The following is a 16,001-nucleotide window of genomic DNA, read 5'->3' on the forward strand; positions in this document are numbered from 1 at the left end:
AAAAAGATCAACAGGTAAAAAACATGTGTACTAATGCTCTTAGAGAAGTGGAGCCAATAAGATATATAAATATAAAGAGATTTATTTTAAAGAATAGGCTCATGCAATTATGGAAGCTGGCAAGACTCTAGATCTGCAGAGTGTGCTGGCAAGCTGGAGACCCAGGAATCTCGTTCTAGTCTGGGTCCTAAGGCCTGAGAACCAGGAGAGCTAAAGACATAGTTTCATTGCAAAAGCTGGCAGGTCTGAGACTCAGGAAAAGCCCGTGTTTCAGTTTGAGCTTGAAAGTAAGAAAAAGGACAATGTTCCTACTCCAAGATGGTCAAGCAGAAGGAGTCCCTTTCTGCAGGAGGATCCGTCTTTTGTCTGGCCTTCTTCTATTAACTGGACAAACCCACCCATATTAGGGAGTACAATCTGCTTTGCTCAGTCTACCTATTAAAATGAAAGTGTTATTCTCTCAGTTGTGTCCAACTCTTTCTGACTCCATGGACTGTAACCCTCCTGACTCCTTCGTCCATGGAATTCTTCAGGCAAGAATACCGGAGTGGGCTGACATTCCCTTCTCCAAGAGATCTTCCCGACCCAGAGATTGAACCTGGGTCTCCTGCATTACAGGCAGATTCTTTACTGTCTGGGCCACCAGGGAAGTCCTTATTAAAATGGGAATCTTGAAAATAAAAACAAGTTAAAGATGGGACTGACCCTGTGACTTAGAGCATATTCCACTCCTGCCGTCATAATCTATACTCAAGGAACTGACTATGGCATCGTGGAGATTCATAATGAAAGACTGCAGCACAAATATGACTGTGGAAGGCCCTGGAACTGTGTTTGTTTAAAACATTCAAGTCTGATGGGCTGTGGTATGCAGTGTCTTTTGAAGTGAAGGAAACTATACCATTTCGGTTCTAGACCAAGTTCACACTGCAACAGGCACAGACACAGGGGCTCTGAAAACCTTAAACCTTGAAAGTCAACCATGTGTTTTTTGGTGATCATATCTGCCAGCAAGGCATAAGGCATGGAAGATCCCCTAAGTTAGTAGTGATTTCAGGGGTTGTATGGATTCCACTTATTTGAATGGGTAGGAGATCCCTTTCAGTAGCAAACCAAGAAGCTAGGTATACATTGAATAATCAGGGGATGTATCATCTCTTGGGTGCTTATGAACAGCTATAGAAAGAAGAGTACTTAAGTAATACTTGCCAGGATGGAAGCATTCGCAATTTATCACCTACTGGAGGTTCTTATCGCAAATACAGTGCCTTAGACATAGGGGCATACTGTGAGGTGAGCATCAACCTGTGTTCCTCCCATCCATGCCTTTATGGGGGTACAGGCATTGTGGGCAATGGACTTAGTTTGCCAATGTAGACAATTATATACTGGTCAGAGGTGCCAGCTTAGCCCATGCTGCAAAGATAAACCCTGTGAAAATGGTGGAACATGTTTTGACAGTTTAGATGGTACTGTTTTGTCTGTGTGATTCAAGTTTTAGGGGAGAATGGTGTCAGAGTGACATTGATGAATGTGCTGGAAACTTCTGCCATAACTGGGCCCTTTGTGAGAATGCACATGGCTCCTATCACTGTACCTGTGCACAGGACATGCGTACAGAGGAAAACACCACTTCAAGACAACATGTGTTGTCTCCATAGAATATTAGATTGGCTGAAAGCATAGGGATAGATTTATAAAGAGAATATTTTCACTGGTGTAGCAAGATGTTTAGGTGAAAGAAGAGACACCAGGCTGAACAGGAAGACAAACTCTTGGGATCAACCACAGCTTTCTTGCAAAGATCTTAGCTTGATTCCGAGCTGAATAAGAACATTGGCTCAGGCATACCACCCCAGGCATTTAACCTGCATTACACCTCCAACAATTCCACGTGGCTCTTGGAACACTCTTAACTGAAATTCGTTTGAAGAATCTGTTACATCAGAGCATTCTGAATTCCGTATCTTTAGCCCTGAGTCTGTGCAGAGACATGGAAAAGCAGTGGACATCTGTACATTGCCTCAAACTTGTCTTCCTGTCCTCCTTTGAAGGCTCCTGACTGTGACTCAATATAGAAACCTAACAGAGACATCCACCATGATGCTAAAATAGCGGATCTTGAGGCTTGCCCCTCCAAGAAACCTCCAGAGGAAAGACTTTCTCATTCCTACAGTGCCTGCGAAAGCCTAGCAGAAGGGCAGCCCCGTAGTTTCTTTTCATCTGAATCAAGTACTGAGATACATTGGATTGGATGTCGGGTGTTCCTCTGCCAGATACACAAAAATTTCCCAGTTATTGGGAAACCCCTGTACTCACTGGATCCAAATGCCACTGATACAGGCTATTATCCTGGAAGTTATGACATTGAAAGCAGTTTTTCTGCCCTCTCTAGAAGTCTTTCGCATTCCTAATGAACCATCATCATGACCTCCAGAATTCAAGGATCAGTTGAATCCACAGGCTCTCCTAGAGACAGACCTTGCCTATAGATCCATAATAACCTTGATTATAGTTGTATTATGTGTTTATCTCTTTCACTGCACACTATGAAGAGTAGGGACTCTGTTTTATTTATTTGTCTCATGTTTTATTTATTAATCTTGTGGTCTAAGCAAACACCTAGTATATTGCCTGTTTAGAGCATAAGCTTAATATGAGTTGATGATTTCCAAAAGGAATAATCTATCGTCCTAGTCAGTCAAGCCAGAAGTCTTAGAGACGCTTGTGGTTCTTAATGCCTCATTAACCCCCATATTGAATTGGCTATTGACTCCTCTTCACTTTACTGTCCAAGTCTTGTTTATATCTGCCACCCACTCTCCATCCTTGCTGTCATCAGTTTGGTTTTCATAATTGTTCACTTAAACCATTTCAAAGCTCTTGCTTCCTCTAGTTCTATTATTTTATGGTCTGTTCACCACATGGCCATGAGGATGAGGTTTTAAACATGTACATTTGGTCACATCATTTCCTGTTAAAATGACTTTGATGACTTATCTGACATACAAGCTATTTTTCATGATCTGGTCATTTTCCTGTATGTCCTCAGAATATATCTATGCTGAACTACTTGTTCCTTCATATACATCTGTAAATCTCTATCTTGATCACAGGGCATTGGTAATAGGCTCTCAGAGCAGAAGTATTTCTAAGACATGATTCCTGCCCTCATTGAATTCTTGATTGAATAATGGAGACAGTCATTTTAAATGTTATAAATGTTATGATAAAAATGCCTATGAGTGATATAAACACTTGAAAAAATATGTAACCCAGATTGGGGGATAAAATTGTCAGATGCAAACTGGTAGAGGAGAGGAGGTAACACGTGGGTTAGCTAAAAGGATAAGCACGAATTGGTCAGGTAAGGAAGAAAAGGTGGCTTTTAAATTTGCAGTTAGAGGTAGCTATGTATGTAGCAAAGGGAGAAAGTGCTTTGTCAGGGGAAACGGTTGCATGAACCTGTGTGTCTGTGTTGGCGTAGTGATCAGACTGCAGTTAACAGAAGGGACTAGATCAGAAACCACCCTGTATACCAGGTTAGTGATTTGAAAATTCTTTTCAAGGCAGTGAAAGATGGAAATGTATGAGTGGCATGCTCATATTCATATTTTAGGAAAATAATTCTGTTTTAAATCTAATTAACGGATTGGAGTGGAGCAAGAATGGAGGCAATGGAAGACCTTGGCAATGATCCAACTGGTAAATTATGAGAATTTGAATTAAGTCAATAGTAGGAAATCAGAGAAGAAGCTATACATGTGAGAAGTAGAAATAGTAGTAACTGATGCCTGAGCACATGGGTCAGGGAGAAGGATGAGTCAGGTGTTATTCTTAGGTTTCTGCTTTCAGAGAAGCGATTAAAACACAGGGAATATAGGAAAAGAGCATTGGGTGGAGGATGGTCACATAGAATTAAAATGCTCATTGGACACCCAAGTGGAGGCCCACATGCACGATTAGGTGTAATGATCTAGAGTCCAGCTCATTAGTTTGCTTTCAGATAAATGTAATTTGGAGGCATGTAGGCATTATTTGATGCCATGGAGATTATACAATATCAGATAGGAAAAGTATTAGTGTGGGAAGAGAAGAGATGAGAAAAGAGGTCTTTTCAACCTCAAAAGGTCTGAAAACTTCAGTACTTAGAGATGACTGAAGGAAGAGGGAAGAGTAGAAGGACAAGGACAAGGAAGGAGAGACACCACAGAAGGGTCTTAAGAGCCAAATTGGGAGAGAGTTTTGTGACAAAGGAGATGCTCTACAGATTTAGTGTGGCAGGGCAGTCAAGTCATAAAAATTTAAACATTTTCTTTGATTTTGGCAACAGGAAAGTCTTTGATAATGTTGGTGAGAACAGGGTCAGAAGAGTGGTGAGGGTAGAAGCTGGCTTGCCACAGGGGTTTGAAGAGCCTATGGGTGTTTATGAATTGGACATGAGTATAGACAACTTTTTCAAGAAGTAAATAGTTTGATATTGAAGAGAATGATAAAAGGTTGTAGCTATAAGAAACAAAAGGGTCAAAAAGCAAGACTTTCCAGACAGAAAAGGTGATGATGGTATTTATGCTGCTGCTGCTGCTGCTAAATCACTTCAGTCGTGTCTGAGTCTGTGCAACCCTATGGACTGTAGCCCACCAGGCTCCTCTGCCCATGGGATTCTCCAGGCAAGAAAACTGGAGTGGGTTGCCATGCCCACCTCCAGGAGATCTTCCTCACCTAGGGACTGAACCTGCATCTCTGATATCTAATGCTTTGGCAGGTGGGTTCTTTACCACTAGCACCACTGAAGATATTTATATGCTGAAGTAAAAGAAAAAGAGTGGGAGCTAGATATATGGTCAAGAAGGGATAACTAATTTAGCAATATCCTGAAAGATATGGAGGAAAAATTAGATACAGAGATTAGGAAAATTAGCTCAGGAAAATACATTAAGCCAGAATTTTTCAGGGAAAATGGTAACTAAAAATAGCAAGGTAATGGCTTAAAAGACCTGGATATGAACACTGAAACTAGTTGAAATAAAGATACATCAAATGTATCTTGTTAAAATCTGAGAAAAAGTCAAAATTTTCTCCTAAATGCAAAGTGGTAAATTAATAGCAAATATAGGAGATGAGCCCTGGGATTTCTTTGGAAGGAATGATGCTGCAGCTGAAACTCCAGTAGTTTGGCCACCTCATGCGAAGAGTTGACTCATTGGAAAAGACTGACGCTGGGAGGGATTGGGGGCAGGAGGAGAAGGGGACGACAGAGGATGAGATGGCTGGATGGCATCACTGACTCGATGGACATGAGTTTGAGTGAACTCTGGGAGTTGGTGATGGACAGGGAGGCCTGGCGTGCTGCGATTCATGGGGTCGCAAAGAGTCAGACACAACTGAGCGACTGAACTGAACTGAACCGAAGCATAAAACATAAAATAATATTAATAACAACTGAGAAATAGTGATGGTAAGGGAGAGAATTAAACATGTTCTAAGTCCAATATTTTGGCCACTTGATGCGAAGAGCTGACTCATTTGAAAAGACCCTAATGCAGGGAAAGATTGAAGGCAGGAGGAGAAGGGGACAACGGAGGATGAGATCGTTGGATGGCATCACCAACTCAATGGACATGGGTTTGGGGGGACTCCGGGAGTTGGTGATGGACAGGGAGGCCTAGTGTGCCGCACTTCATGGGATCACAAAGAGTTGGACACGACTGAGCGACTGAACTGAACTGAAGTTAAATAATAAAGCTTAAAAGGTCTTACCTGACTCCCACTCAATTCAAGGTCTTGGCTCAGATGTTGTTTCCTCCGTAAAATGTTCTCTGAACATCTTAGGCAAGGTGGCATCTCTCCTACATGTTTCTGTAGCGTCTTTTATTTTCCTATAGTTGTTGCCCTTGTGATGCTGAGTAGTAACTGCCTGTTCACTTGCTTATCTTTCAAGTAGATTTTAAGCTTTGCATGGACAAGGGCTAGGTTTATCTTTTATTTTTTTGCCATTTTATTTTCAAATATCATTATAGCAGTTGTCATAGTTCAATATGTGTTTGTTGATTGAATATATGAGTTTCATTCTTGATTCTAAAATTTGGACTTATAAATTAAAAAATGATTAAAAAATAAATATCCCTATAAATAAAATTTAAAAAAAAGAAATATTTTCCTATATATTAAAGACTAGAATAAATGAGTCATATTATAAATTATAAATAAAAAATGAGTAAAAACAACTTTAAAGATTAGATATAATATTACATATATAAATTATGACATATTTATAAATGAGTTAAGCTTCCCAACTGAAATAATAATACTTTCATGGAGAATTTAAAAAATTCAACACAATAATGGTGAAATAAAGCAAAACCATCAAAAAAGTTGGTTAATACAAACAAAAAGAAAGCTGGTGTCCAAAGCAAAACCATTGCCAACTTATATTGATAAAGGATAAATTTACATTTTGCCATTCTTTTTTCATTGATTTCTACCCCTTTATGTATGCATGATTTTCATTAGTGAGTTGTTGCTGTTGTGTTTTAAGTATATTCCAGCAATCATATTCTTTCACTAATAACCATTTAAATTGTATAGATGATATTAACAATTTTTGTATCCTATACACAAAAATATGTTCCTAGAACATTAAAATATGATCATGTATTAGAACACATAAACTCATCATGTTATAAAAAAAGCAGAAAGATTACAGAACACAACCTCTGAATACGATGTTGGACAAATAGAAATTAACAATATAAGCTTGATTTAAAAACCAAATAACTTTGAAATTTAAAAAAATTAGAGGGAAACAAAATTGCAATGATAGGATATTAAGAACAGAATGACAATCAGACTAGCAAGACTGTACTCAAGAATTTTAAATATGTCATTTGTTTTATTAAGTTAGACAATATAAAGCTTAAACTGGCTGTGTTAATATCAGAATTTAAAAGAGGGTTATATGAGAAATCTGGGAACCTCAGTAGGACAGAACAAAAATGATTAAAGCAGAAAATTATGAATTTAGAGACAAATTCTAGTATATACATTCCAGACACAGTGATTGAAAGAATAAATTACTGACAAACCTCAAGCAAAACAACAAGAATAAAAATGGCAACAGAAGAGAGACAGAGATATTTGAAATCAAAATGGTCATAACCACTAATTCATGATGTTTTATAGAGGTATTATATAATTCATGATATTACAGAGGTAATGTGTCTCCCCTAGATCACTTATAAATATAATTTTAATTAAAATTGTAAGATTGTTTTAGGGATAGATTTGACAAAATTATTCTAAAGTCATCTTATGATACTAATATTTTCTAAAGTTAAAAAATAAGTAAAATAAACAGCATTTGATTAAACATGCTGATATGTAAAAACTGTTTTAAAAAGTAAGGAGATAATACACACTAAACTGAGGATAGTGGTTACCTCCAGGTATGTAGGGCTTTCCTAGTAGCTCAGCTGGTAAAGAATTCACCTGCAATGTAGGAAACCCCAATTTAACTCCTGGGCCGGGAAGATTCCCTGGAGAAAGGATAGGCTACCTGCTCTAGTATTTTTGGGCTTATTTGGTGGCTCAGACTTTAAAGAATCCACCTACATGTAGGAGACCTGGGTTTGATCCTGGCTTGGGAAGATCCCCTGGAGAAGGGAATGGCTACCTACTCCAGTATTCTCCATGAGAATCCCCATGGACTGAGGGGCCCCCATGGTGGGCTACAGTCCATGGGGTTGCAAACAGTCAGACATAACTGAACTAATAACACACACACACATCATCTTTATTATAATAAAGCTGGAAGGTATGCGTTGAGAGCTGAGGCCAGGTAGATTTATCATATTCTTCCTGAATAGACAAATTTGCTCACCCTGTCTCTGGTCCCTCCATCAGCACTCTAACTTGTTCTGAGATGGAGAGCTAGCTGGAGATCTCCACGAACAGAAAGGTCCGAAGCAGGGGACAAAAGTCACAGGTCCGCCTGGTAAATCCATCTGTCCTTGGGGAAAATAGAATGAAAGGACAGACTCAAGATGAAATGGTTGTTCCATATTTTTTCCTCCTAGGGAATTGAGCAGAGCCTGCCTCCTCTCAGTAGAAAGATGAGCAGAATTACAGTTAGGGTTATGTATGTATGTGTGTGCTCAGTCATGTCCAACTCTTTGAGACCCATGAACCGGAACTTGCTTGGCTCCTCTGTCCATGGGATTCTCCAGGCAAGAACACTGGATTGGGTTGCCATTTCCTTCTACAGGGGATCTTCGCCACTCAGGGATTGAACCTGCCTCTCCTGCATTGACAGGTGGATTCTTTACCAGTGTGCAACCTGGGAAGGGTCAGGGTTAGAAGGTTGACATAGATTCTTTGCTTGAGCAAGATTTACTCATCTGCCTAGGCCCATCCATGCCCTTCCTTGTAAAATTTAGTTTTAGGAAGAACTTTGCTAAGTCAGTTTGACAAGAACCCTGTACCCCTGATGCCCGATCACCTTCAATCTCTGATCAGGCTCCTCACCCTCAACCCAATCCTGCAGGTGATGTTTTCTCATCGTATCCTGAGCAAAGGATTCTGTCCAGTCGGTTTAGCCAAATGCCCTTTACTCCGGTTGTTTCCTCTTAGTAATTTTCTATCCACTGACCCTTACCCTGCTCTTTGGCTATAAATTCCCACCTGCCCATGCTGTATTCAGAGTTGAGCCCAGATCTTTTCTCCAGCTGTAAAATTCCATGGCAGTGGTCCCTAACCTGTTACAATGATCCTGAATAAAGTCTGTAGTACCACTTTTAACAAGTGTTGTTGAATATATTTTCCATTAACAGGGTTACCCCAACATTATCTGGAGGGTTTTCTGCTTCAGATCTCAATTATGACGGTCTCTCTTTACCCAGATTCCATCATTTTCAAACTGAGTTGAAAACAAGTCAGTTGTTTTCCGATTGCTTTAATCTCTTTCTTCTGCCTTCCCAGTGTGACTAACTCTCCCTCTCTTCCAGGACACTTATTCAGTCTGTAGCCATGTGTATTATGTTACCAGTCCCTAAATTTTCACGCAATAGTTCTTTGATAATACTGTTTAGGTCCTCAGACCTGCCATCCTCTCATGCTATTCTTTTAAAAATAAGTTTGAGCCTTTTTTCAATTGTTCTAAATAATTTGAAGCACTTGGGAATTTTCCTGCTTTAGGTTGTATATATTTTCTTCTTCTTCTTTCTCACACTTTTCTTTCCTCCCTCCCTCCTTCCCTTTCTTTCTGTCTGTATGTAGCCTGCATGCTTGCTATGTGTGTTAGGTTGCTTTAGGTGTGTCTGACTCTTTGTGACCCTCTGGACTATAGCTCACCAGGCTCCTCTGTCTGAGGATTCTCCAGGCAGGAATACTGGAATGGGTTGCCATGCCCTCCTCCAGAAGATCTTTCTGACCCACGAGTCAAACCCGCATCTCACGTCTCCTGCATTGGCAGGCAGGTTCTTTACCATTAGTGCCGCCTGGGAAGCCCTAGGTTGTGTATATTTCCTTCTTTCTCTTTCTCAGTCCTTTCTTTCCTCCCTCCCTCCTTCCCTTTTGTTCTTTCTGTCTCCATATAGCTTGCATTCTTTCCATGTCACTCCATTTTTCTAGCTTTACTCATGCTTGGAGGCTCTGCCTGGAAACTTAATGTGATCTGAGTTTGGGAAGATACTTACCTCCCATTCCACCGCACCTTTGACTTATTTCCTGACTCCACTGCTTCACAGTTTGAATGCTGAAATTTTTAAAATTGTCTTTATTTTTAACTAAAGGATAATTTCTTTACAATATTGTGTTGGTTTCTGCCATACACCAGCAGGAATCAGTCGCAGGAATACCCATGCCCCTTCTGTCTTGGACCTCCCTCCCACTTCCCATCCCATCCCACCCCTCTAGGTTGTCACAGAGAACCTGTTTGAGCTTCCTGCATCATACAGCAAATTCCCACTGGCTATCTATTTTACATATGGCAGTGTATATGTTGGAGAAGGGCATGGCAACCCACTCCAGTATTCTTGCCTGGAGAATCCCTTGGACAGAGGACCCTGTTGGGCTACAGTCCAAAGGATTGCAAAGAGTTGGACATGACTGAAGCAACTTAGCATATGTTTCCCTGCTACTCTCTTCATTTGTCCCACCCTCTTGAATGGCGAATTTTTGGTGATCCATCTACTTTTTGTAGCACTAAAGCACAGTGGTGCCCCAGAGGAAGAATTTGGGTAAAGGGATGTGCCATCGTTATTGGAAGACCTGAGCTCTGTTGTCTCTTCCAAGATTGTGTAAACTAGTGAAGCCACTCCAAGATCCACTCTACTTAGTTGGGGGTTATATTCCATTCCTGGGGGACAATGTATTTGCATTTTAGATGGAATCCCCAATTTGGTATGTGTAACTCTTGATCTTATCTCCTGGAATTTTTTTTTTTTTTAACCAGTTTCTCTCTACAAATCATTTGAAGTATTTTAGAGTTAGAGAGGCTTCTCTGGTGGCTCAGTGGTAAAGAATCCACCTGCCTATCCCTGGGTTGGGAAATAGCAGCCTGCTCCAGTATTCTTGCCTGCAGAATCCCACAGACAGAAGAGCCTGGTGGGTTACACTCAACCAGAATCATAAGAGGGGAAAAATGAGACCTCCAACCCTCTGCACTTAGCTCCTTTGAGATGTGGGGTATGGGGGGAGGTCTCTTTCCTCCTCTGAAGATGTCTATGTGCTGATCCCTGGAACCCAGGCATATGTTACACAGCACATGGGACTTTGCAGATATAATTAGAGTTACTGATCATAAAGCAGGGCGATTACTTTGGACCGATCTAATCCCATTAGAGAACTTTCTCCAGCTGGAGGCAGAAGGGATGAGGCAGAAAAAGAACTCAGAGAGATTCAGAGCATGAGGAGGACCTAACAGGAAGTTGCTGCTTTGAAGTGGAGGGGGCAACATGACAGGAATTCAGGCTGAGAGAGACTCTTGGCCGACAGCCAGCAAGGAAACAGAGACCTCAGGCCAGCAGCCCAAACAACTGAATTCTGTCAACAGCCTGGATGAGCTTGGAAACCGACTTGCCCTCAGAGCCTCCAGATAAGACTCCAGCTTGCCAACAACTTGATCTCAGCCTGTGACACCCGGCCCAGTGGAACCAGCTGAGCTCACGAGACGCTTGACCTACAGAGCTGTGAGATCATAAATTTGTGTGGTGTGAAGCTGCTGAATTTATGGTAATTTGTTATGGAAGCTACAGAAAATAAACGCATGGATAGATTAGTTAGAAATGTCACAATTTTGATGACTAGACTAGCCTGTGAACAGGATGGGAGGGTCTGGGGTGGGGTTTACTCTACCTGATTCTGCTCCAGGTTCTTGGGCACCTTTTGGGGAAAGAATATCTTTTTAGACTCTGTCTTTTGTATATCGTTGAACTTATTTTGTTAAGTTTGAAGTTGTTGTGACTTAGTTGTTAAGTCGTGTCTGGCTCTTTGTGACCTCGCGGACTGTAGCAAGCCAGGCTCCTCTGTCTTCCACTATCTCCCGAAGTTTGAAGTACATGTGCTTTAAATCATGTGGTTTTGGAAGAGAGCAAATCAGAGTAGCTTCATTCAACCATCTGAACTCAAAAATCTCTTGCTCAAGTCATCATGTATGAGAGTGAAGGAGCATTCCATGAGTCTAGAATCAAAGCACATTTGTGAAAATAAAGGCTATTTGAAAAGAAAATAAATTATACATATGTATCTGTGTGTGATAGTTAATGTTCTGTGTCAACTTGACTGGGCCAGGGGGTGGCCAGATATTTGGTTAAACATTATTTCTGGATGTGTCTGTGGAGGTGTTTCCAGAAGAGATTAACACTTAAATCATAGATTGAGTTAAGCAGATTTGGGTGGGCATCACTCAATTTGATGAGGGCTGAGTAGAGTAAAGAATCCACCTGCAATGAGGGAGACCTGGGTTCCAATCCCTGGGTTGGGAAGATCCCCTGGAGGAGGGCATGGCAACCCACTTCAATATTCTTGCCTGGAGAATCCCCATAGACAGAGGAGCCTGGCGGGCTACAGTCCATAGGGTTGCAAAGAGTCGGACACAACTGAGCAACCTAGCACAGCACAGTACAGAGTAGACTGAAAGCTGGGGTAAGGAATGACTTACTCTCCTGCCTGATTGCATGAGCTTAGACACTTATCTTAAGCCCTTGGACTGGGACTTATACCACTGGTTCTCCTGGTTTCCTGGGCCTTTGGACTCAGAGTGGAACTACACTACTGGCTTTCTTGGGTCTCCAGCCTTCAGACAAACCATAGGACTTTTTAGCCTCCATAGTCCATATGCACGAATGCCTGATGATATGCTTATATCTCTCTCTCTCTATCTATCTCTCTATCATCTGTTTCCTAGTGACCCTGTTTCTCTGGAGAATCCTGACTAATTCAGAGTATGTGTATATTTATATGTATGTACACCTATGATGTAATCGACTTTCATTTTATTCATATATTAAAGTTGAAAATATAAATTATAAAATTTTTAATTCTTTCTGCTGGAAAAGAAATGTATAACAGGTAGTATTACTTTAACTTTGAAGAGAATATCAATAGTAACCCCAAACAACTCATTTGGTTGGAAGAATCAAAATTGAAATACAAGAATCAGTTTCTTGAAAAGACCTAGATTTTTATTGTTTTGGTGTTTTAGGATTTTCATTCCACAGACACTTGCAGGGAGCCCATCACATGTCAGTACTAGATGTTGAGGTGTGAACAAACAATGAACAAGATAGATATTATCCCTGACTTCCCTGGTGGCTCAGACGGTAAAGCGTCTGCCTACAATGTGGGAGACCCGGTTCTATCTCTGGGTCGGGAAGATCCCCTGGAGAAGGAAATGGCAACCCACTCCAGTATTCTTGCCTGGAGATTCCTGTGGATAGAGGAGACTGGTGGGCTGCAGTTCGTGGGGTCGTAAAGAGTCGGGCACGACTGAGTGACTTCACTTTCACTTGAGCCTAGGAGAGAAATTTTGGCCCAGTTGAATCAGCAAGGGTAGATTCATATTGATATGAATATGGTTGACTGAAGCACTCTTCTGTACTATTGGGCCGTACCAGTGTTCCTGATTTAGGGTGGCCTGGGCCTCTATGTGAATATGCAGTAGAGGATCAAATCCAATCCGATAAAGATTTATTTGACGAAACCTGAAGGATAAACGGTAATTAGAAGCTAACTAGTCAGTTCAGTGAAGTCGCTCAGCAGTGTCTGACTCTTTGCAACCCTGTGGACTGTAGCCCGCCAGGCTCCTCTGTCCATGGGGTTCTCCAGGCAAGAATACTGGAGTGGGTGGCCATTTCCTTCTCCAACTAGTCAATAGGGGAGGCCTGAAGAGCCTGCCAGGCAGAGGCAGCAGCAAGCTTGAGGACCTAGGAGGTAGAGAGCCTGGTAAGGTGGTCTGACTGGTAGGTGTTTCGTATGGTGGGAGGAAGGGAGTGGAATGAGGTTGGCGTAATTACCGGATAAAGGATCAGCAGCTATCATTTCAGTTCAGTCACTCAGTCGTGTCCAACTCTGCGACTCCATGGACTGCAGCACACCAGGCCTCCCTGTCTATCACCAACTCCTGGAGTTTCTCAAACTCATGTCTGTTGAGTCGGTGATGCCAGCCAACCATCTCATTCTCTGTTGTCCCCATCTCCTCCCACCTTCAATCTTTCCCAGCATCAGGGTCTTTTCAAATAAGTCAGTTATATTGTCACCCTGCTTATTTAACTTATATGCAGAATACAGCATGAGAAATGCTGGGCTGGATGAAGCACAAGCTGGAATCAAGATTGCCAGGAGAAATATCAATAACCTCAGATATGCAGATGACATCACCCTTATGGCAGAAAGTGCAGAAGAACTAAAGAGCCTCTTGATGAAAGTGAAAGAGGAGAGTGAAAAAATTGGCTTAAAACTCAACATTCAGAAAACTAAGATAATGGCATCTGGTCCCATCACTTTGCGGAACAGTGGAAACAGTGACAGACTTAATTTTTTTGGTCTCCAAAATCACTGCAGATGGTGATTGCAGCCATGAAATTAAAAGGTGCTTGCTTCTTGGCAAAAAAGTTATGATTAACCTAGACAGTATATTAAAAATCAAATACATTACTTTGCCAACAAAAGTCCATCTAGTCAAGGCTATGGTTTTTCTAGTAGTCATGTATGGATGTGAGAGTTGGACTATAAAGAAAGCTGAGCGCTGAAGAATTGATGCTTTTGAAACGTGGTGTTGGAGAAGACTTTTGCAAGTCCCTTGGACTGCAAGGAGATCCAACCAGTTCATCCTAAAGGAAATCAGTTCTGATTATCCATTGGAAAGACTGATGCTGATGCTGAAACTCCGACATTTTGGCCACCTAATTCGAAGGACTGATTCAGCAGCTATAAGGTGATACATTTTATTAGTCTTGATCAGCTACCATAATAACTTGGGAAACTGGGAAATAGGTCTGATTTCAATTTTTTCCAGTTTTGTTGAGATATAACTGACATAGAACATTGTGTAAGTTTAAGGTAAAATATGTAGTGATTTTGTATTTGTATATACTGCAAAATGATTACCATGAAAAGCTTAGTTAACACATCTATCACCTCATATAGTTACAATTTTTGTGTGTGTGTGGTGAGAAATTTCAAGATCTACTCTTCTAACAACTTTCAAATATATAATACAATGTTGTTAACTATGGTCACCATGCTGTAGGTTGCATCCCCAGAACTTATTCATGTTATAATTAGAAGTTTCTACCCTTTGACTACCTTCATTCATTTCCCCTACCTACCATCCTTCATCTCTGGCAACCACCAATCTCTTCTCTGTTTCTATGAGAATCATAGAAGAGCCCACACATAAGTGAGATCACATCATATTTTCTTTCTCTGTTTGACTTATTTCACTTAGCTTAGTGCCCTCAAGGTTCATCCATGTTATTATCAATAGCAAAACTTCTTTTTTTTTTAGAGCGGGATAATTTTCTTTTGGAGATATAGATTATTTATCAATATTTTCTTCATTCATTTACCAATAGACACTTAGGTTGTTTCCATGTCTTGGCTATTGTAAATAATGCTACAGTGAACACAAGAATGTAGATATCTCTTCAAGCCAGTTATTTAATTTTGCTCAGGTATATACTCAGAAGTGGAAGTGCTGAATCACATGATAGTTCTATTTCGAAAATTTTGAGGACCCTCCATACTGTTTTCCATGGTGGTTGGACCAATTTACCTTCCTACGAATAGTTCCCTTTTCTCCCTATCCTTGTCAGATTTGTGATTTCTTGTCTATTTGATGATAGCCATTCTAACAGGTATGCTGCGACTGCTGCTGCTAAGTTGCTTCAGTCATGTCCGACTCTGTGCTACCCCATAGATGGCAGCCCACCAGGCTCCCCCGTCCCTAGGATTCTCCAGGCAACAACACTGGAGTGGGTTGCCATTTCCTTTTCCAATGCATGAAAGTGAAAAGTGAAAGTGAAGTCGCTCAGGTGTGTCCAACTCTTCGCAACCCCATGGACTGCAGCCCACCAGGCTTCTCCGTCCATGGGATTTTCCAGGCAAGAGTATTAGAGTGGAGTGCCATCGCCTTCTGTGCTAACAGGTATGAGGTTACAGGTTATTGTGATTTTGATATGCATTTCCCTGATGACTAGTAATGTTGAGCACCTCTCCATGTATTTGTGTAAGCCTGGTTTTTAATACATTATCTTCACTAGACAGGTTTTATCCACACTCCATAGAATGGGAAGGTTGAGGGAAAATGAGGCTGAGTCTATGGATCAATGTTATTATCATGTTGTGTGCCTGGTGACTCTCTTATTTTTGATGGACCCCGGAGTATGGTTACCAACTGGATCATATTCCTTTATTCACTCATTTCTCCTTTTTTTTTTTTTTTAAAGCACTTATTGCACTTATTGAATATTCTGTTTGTCCCCTTTAGTTTATTCTCAGTTGTT

Source organism: Budorcas taxicolor, chromosome 1 (genome assembly GCF_023091745.1).
Source record: "Budorcas taxicolor isolate Tak-1 chromosome 1, Takin1.1, whole genome shotgun sequence".
NCBI lineage: Eukaryota > Metazoa > Chordata > Mammalia > Artiodactyla > Bovidae > Budorcas > Budorcas taxicolor.